Source organism: Triticum urartu, chromosome 2 (genome assembly GCF_003073215.2).
Source record: "Triticum urartu cultivar G1812 chromosome 2, Tu2.1, whole genome shotgun sequence".
Lineage (NCBI taxonomy): Eukaryota > Viridiplantae > Streptophyta > Magnoliopsida > Poales > Poaceae > Triticum > Triticum urartu.
The window spans coordinates 30638589-30644594 of record NC_053023.1 but is presented as its reverse complement, the minus strand read 5'-3'; the positions used below and the strand labels follow the sequence as shown (position 1 = coordinate 30644594).

General features: G+C 47.6%; 1 pseudogene; it reads right to left on the bottom strand.

The window, feature by feature from the left end:
* Nucleotides 1-1525: 1525 nt before the first annotated feature.
* LOC125534864 lies at nt 1526-2201 on the bottom strand (annotated as a pseudogene).
* Between the last annotated feature and the right edge of the window lie 3805 nt (nt 2202-6006).

Here is a 6006-nt window from a genome sequence, read left to right as displayed (position 1 = left end):
GCATTTGAATGTGCGGAACAGATGATCTGACATGATTCGCACGTGTAAGTTCCCTGTTGCCTTCCAAGCCTAGCTAGCGAACCCTAGAAATATGGAGATGAAATTGAGGCTATGGCATTGTGCCAGCATCACCGAAATCTGGAAACCAAATGCCCTTGCTAGCTGCTCTAGGTGTTTTCATACTAGCACATAGGCACTGTGAATTTATAGGGCTGCATCCTGCTATGCAACAGTGCATGCAGAGACTATCCTCCTTGATTGTGGGAAAACCATCGGTTACTTCCTACCACCTATCTTGTGTCCTTCAACTTTATGACAAACTCTTTGTGTTGCATAATGTCAATATCATTTCTCTGAAAATTTATATGTTCAAAGATTTTTCCAACCGGAAATATCACTTCGAACCAGCCGGAGGCAATGCACATTGGTTGACTAGTACTGTTTTGCAATACGTGTTGCTTTTGACGGCAACACTTGCAAAACACGTGTACATAAGAAAGGGTGGTCATGTGGGCGAGTTTACATCATGTGCTATACCATTGCCAGGTCAATATTTGTCTCATAATATTATTTGACAACGCACCAAATTTGTATGGTGGCTGTTACAAATCGGGAAATCAGTCAGGTCCCCAGCCGTCCGATCAAAGCCCCAACAAATGTTGGAATAATTCAACTTTGCCACGTCGTTCTCACGCAATAAAACGTCCTCGGGGCCTTCGTCTTCCCTGTGTCACAGGCTCATAGCCAACGCAAATCCAACCCCTCCCCCCTCCAGTGGCGGCGTTGGGGGTCTTTCTGGGAATTCCCTGGAATACCCAAGATTTTGGCCTCAATTTTTTTTACTGCATATGTGTATCCGCTAAAACTTGGCCCACTGAGTCCAGCCCAAACTGGCACCTATGGCAGCGTCGCAGCGACGCGCCAAACCACACACCACCGAGCCAGATTAGGCGACCGATTCCTCCCCTGATTCCCAACCTAGAGGTAGCGGCGGCGGCGATTCCAAGTCCGGCGGCTGCCCTCTCCCTCGGTCCCTCCCCTCCCATCCGGCCGACGCTCTTCTCACTCCCTCCCCTTCCCTCCGCTCGGCCTTCGGCCCTCACCGACCTCCCCTCCGCGAATCTGCAACTCTGCGTCCGGTCATGCCTCCCCCTGCCGCCAAGCCCAGGGGCCAGTCCGCCTCTGCCCTCTGGCCTCCCCGGCTCGGCTCGCCTTGCTGGGCTACAGGCGCCCTCCACGACACGTCTTCACCTCCGGCAGTCCAGCCACCGTGGTTCTGTCGAAGGTATCTATCGACCACTACTTATTATGTGATTCACTTGCTACTTATGTGATTCACCGATTGCTAGATGGACATAATGAACCCAGCGACCACTACATCTCTTTATTAATTGTTAGAGATATTGCCACAATGATATTTTTCTACTATTATTGATGAAATGGTCATTGATATTGCCATTTTATAGTACTTTTTGCTTTGTTATATTGCTTTGGCCAAAAAATTAGAAGAATACCCAGGAGCAAATTACTGGCGTCGCCACTGCCCCCCTCCCAGACAGACGGGATCCCTAGATATGGCGTTGAGCTCCGACGAGCTCGTAGTTGCAGCCGCCATGCCGCGCTCGCTCGAGCTACCCCAAGAGCCGTCGGGTGTAGGCAAACATTGGGATGCAGCACCGAGACCCCTCGCGCGAGTGCTGCATCGAAGCACTCCATTGCAGCTCAGCAATCGATGACGAGCGCTCCATTGCAACTCTCCGCCGCCGGCGACGAGCGCTCCACTGCTGCTCCTCCGCGGGCGTCGAGCGCTCCATTGCAGCCCTTCTGCCGCCGATGACGACCGCTCCATTCCAGCTAGCTACTCCACGGGAGCGAGTGCTCCATTGCAGCTCCTCTGCCGCCGGCTACGAGCGCTCCATTGCGGTTCCTCCGCAGGCGTCGAGCGCTCCATTGCAGCTCCTCCGCCACCGGCGATGACCGCTCCATTGCAGCTCCTCCGTGGGAGACGAGTGCTCCATTGTAGCTCCTCTGCCACCGTCGACGACCGCTCCATTACAGCTCCTCCACCACCGGCGAGGAGCACTCCATTACGGCTCCGACGCCGTCATGTGAGTGCTACATGGAAGCACGAGGCCTCATTGCAACGCAGTGCGACGACCGTGGACAAGTTGTTCTGTCACATCCCGTGGCCGTGGACGCATAGCTGCGTTGCAGCACTCGCGTTCGTCGACGAGCGTCGTTTCGCATCGGCAGCAACTCACGGTCCTCCACTGTTGTGGTGGTGTTCACTGCTACCTCTTTTAGCACTGTGTTGGTTTTTCCCAAAGAGGAAGGGATGATGCAGCAAAGTAGCGTAAGTATTTCCCTCAGTTTTTGAGAACCAAGGTATCAATACAGTAGGAGGCTACGCGCGAGTCCCTCGCACCTGCACAAAACAAATAAAAATCCTCGCAACCAATGCAAATAGGGGTTGTCAATCCCTATAGGGCCACTTACAAGAGTGAGATCTGATAGATATGATAAGATAATATTTTTGGTATTTTTATGATAAAGATGCAAAGTAAAATAAAGGCAAAGTAAATAGCAAAGTAAATAACTAAGTAGTAGGAGATTAATATGATAAAGATAGACCTGGGGGCCATAGGTTTCACTAGTGGCTTCTCTCGAGAGCATAAGTATTCTACGGTAGGTGAACAAATTACTGTTGAGCAATTGACAGAATTGAGCATAGTTATGAGAATATCTAGGTATGATCATGTATATAGGCATCACGTCCGAGACAAGTAGACCGACTCCTGCCTGCATCTACTACTATTACTCCACTCATCGACCGCTATCCAGCATGCATCTAGAGTATTAAGTTAAAAACAGAGTAACGGCTTAAGCAAGATGACATGATGTAGAGGGATAGACTCATGCAATATGAAGAAAACCCCATCTTGTTATCCTCGATGGCAACAATACAATACGTGCCTTGGTGCCCTTACTGTCACCGGGAAAGGACACCGCAAGATTGAACCCAAAGCTAAGCACTTCTCCCATTGCAAGAAAGATCAATCTAGTAGGCCAAACCAAACTGATAATTCAAAGAGACTTGCAAAGATAACCAATCATACACAAAAGAATTCAGAGAAGATTCAAATATTATTCATAGATAGACTTGATCATAAACCCACAATTCATCGGTCTCAACAAACACACCGCAAAAAGAAGATTATATCGAATAGATCTCCACAAGAGAGGGGGAGAACATTGTATTGAGATCCAAAAAGAGAGAAGAAGCCATCTAGCTACTAACTATGTACCCGTAGGTCTGAAGTAAACTACTCACACTTCATCGGAGAGGCTATGGTGTTGATGTAGAAGCCCTCCGTGATCGATGCCCCTTCCGGCGGAGCTCCGGGACAGGCCCCAAGATGGGATCTTGTGGATACAGAAAGTTACGGCGGTGGAATTAGGGTTTTGGCTCCGTATCTGATCGTTTGGGGGTACGTAGGTATATATAGGAGGAAGGAGTATGTAGGTGGAGCAACAGGGGGCCCATGAGGGTGGAGGGCGTGCCTGGGAGGGGGGGGGGTAGGCCCGCCCCCTACCTCGTGGCCTCCTCCTTTATTTCTTGATGTAGGGTCCAAGTCTCCTGAGTTGTATTCGGTGAGAAAATCACGTTCCCGAAGGTTTCATTCCGTTTGGACTCCGTTTGATATTCCTTTTCTTCGAAACCCTAAAACAGGCAAAAAACAACAATTCTGGGCTGGGCCTCCGGTTAATAGGTTAGTCCCAAAAATAATATAAAAGTGGATAATAAAGCCCAATAATGTCCAAAACAGTAGATAATATAGCATGGAGCAATCAAAAATTATAGATACATTGGAGACGTATCATTCGCCATGGCTCCACTCCATGGACTCTGCTTTGCAGCTACTTCGCCTCCAGCGATGCACCGGAGGAGCTCCAGCTGCTGGTGCCAGCGGCCGGCATCAAACTCTGTCGTGGGTCGTGACACTCTTCTGATTTCCTAGCTATGGTGGTGGTGGTGCTCCCCATGACTCCTCTCCTCTGGCGATGAGATAGGAAAAAGAGAGAAGAAAGAAAATGTATGGTGGAGCAGCTTCGTAGAGATAGGATAAGGGGGGAGGGGGAAGCGGTGGACAACCAGAGCAGACACGTGGCACTCGGAGAAGGAGGCTTAAGAGAGATAAAGATCAGCCGGATGATTTTAAGCGTTTTCCAATTTGTATTGCCAAGTTATCGTAATCCACGATCTTTGTGTTCAGCTTGTGAGAAGGCCACATTGTAAAATAAGTTTCGAGATGTTAGTCTCTATGCAAACTGATTTTTGTTGAAGTATCATAATGTAAACTTCTGGCGTGAATCTCCATGTGTGCAACATGCGGAACCAGAATGCTGCGAGAGTATTTCTTTCTGAGTTCTTTCACTAGTAGAAAAAGGGGCTTTCGTTCGGGTCTGGCCAGCCCATTAGTCCTGGTTCTTCCACAAACCGGGACCAATGGATGCATTCGTCCCAGTTCGTGAGCCCAGGGGGCCGGCCAGGTCCTCGTGGGCATTGGTCCCGGTTCGTATGGACCCATTTGTCCTGGTTCCAGGCACGAACCGGGTCCAATGATCCTTGCTCCTGGCCCACAAACATTGGTCCCGGTTCTTGGCTCGAACCGGGACAGAAGGCTGGGCTTTAGTCCCGGTTCCAGCCATGAACCGGGACAAATGATTTGCCTATATATACACCGTCGCCGCAGCAGAGCACTCCACAGTGCTCTGTTTTTTCTGGTCGGCGAGGAGAGGGCATTTGGGTGCTCTAGCTCACCTCCTATGCACACGAGGTGTTCGATGAAATGCCCGAGCCACGCTAGTTAAGCTTTCTCCTCTCGAAGCTCGACCTCCAAGCTCCATTTTCCCCGAGATTTGTCTAGGTTTAGCGGTCCGTCATGTCTCGTCCCCGTCTTCACCGCCTTCGATCGCCCGCGCCGATCTCGTCGCCTGCACCACTGTGGTGAGCCTCTTATCTTCTTCTGAAAGAAAAAAATTCTTACTTTAGATAGATACTTGTCTAATTTTCTTACTCTTATTATTGCTTGTTATTATATAGTGCGATGGTTTTGGTATCCGCCCCCGTTGGCCCTCGTCCTGGCTATGATTCGGATGTGGTATATATTATCTTTTATAACTATTTGGTTCATTTATTGTTTATGACAATTATGCCCATCAAGTTGACATAGATTTTATTTATGTAGGAGGTAGTTGAACCAGAAATTCCAACCGACCCTATTGTCGAGAGGTTAAATTTAGTTGAAGAAGAAAACAATTACTTGAAGGAAAAAAATTGAGGAGGAGGAGGAGATGATATTGGAGTTGCATGTTGCGGATGTCGTCGATGATCACAAGATCAAGATGGATGCAATGCGGTTGAAGATGAGAAAGATTAGAAAATATGCCATTCATACTGAGGCTTGGTATCATTATGCTGTTGGATCAATTTTTACCTTGGTTGTGATTATGATCGCATTTATTGTTGCATTGAAAGGTTTCACATAGTTTCAATGTATGGTTTAACTAGATGCTCTGGAGAGCTATATGTTGTTCAATGAGAACTACATATGTACTTTGTTTTTAATGTGATGATGAACTTCTATTAATTTGGTCACTTATCTATCCATGTGAATCTGTAATGGTTTTGACACACATAATGTGATGATGAACTTCTATTATTTTGGTCACTTATCTATCCATGTGGCTTTGAATGGTGCATTTTGAACACACACAAAAGCTGGAGTTAAAATAAGTTCAGATAAATGAAATCCCTTTATAAAGAATGAGTTTTCGTCCGAAATCCTGATACTTCGAAAGAGATTGTCCATTTTGTACATGAAGTGCATCCAGTTTTTGTCGTAACCCTCTCAAATTTTTAGTACATGCTATGTGGGTGAAATGATGATACCATGCCAACTTTCAACCTTTTTAGAGTTCATTTGTAGTGCTTTTCAATTTCAG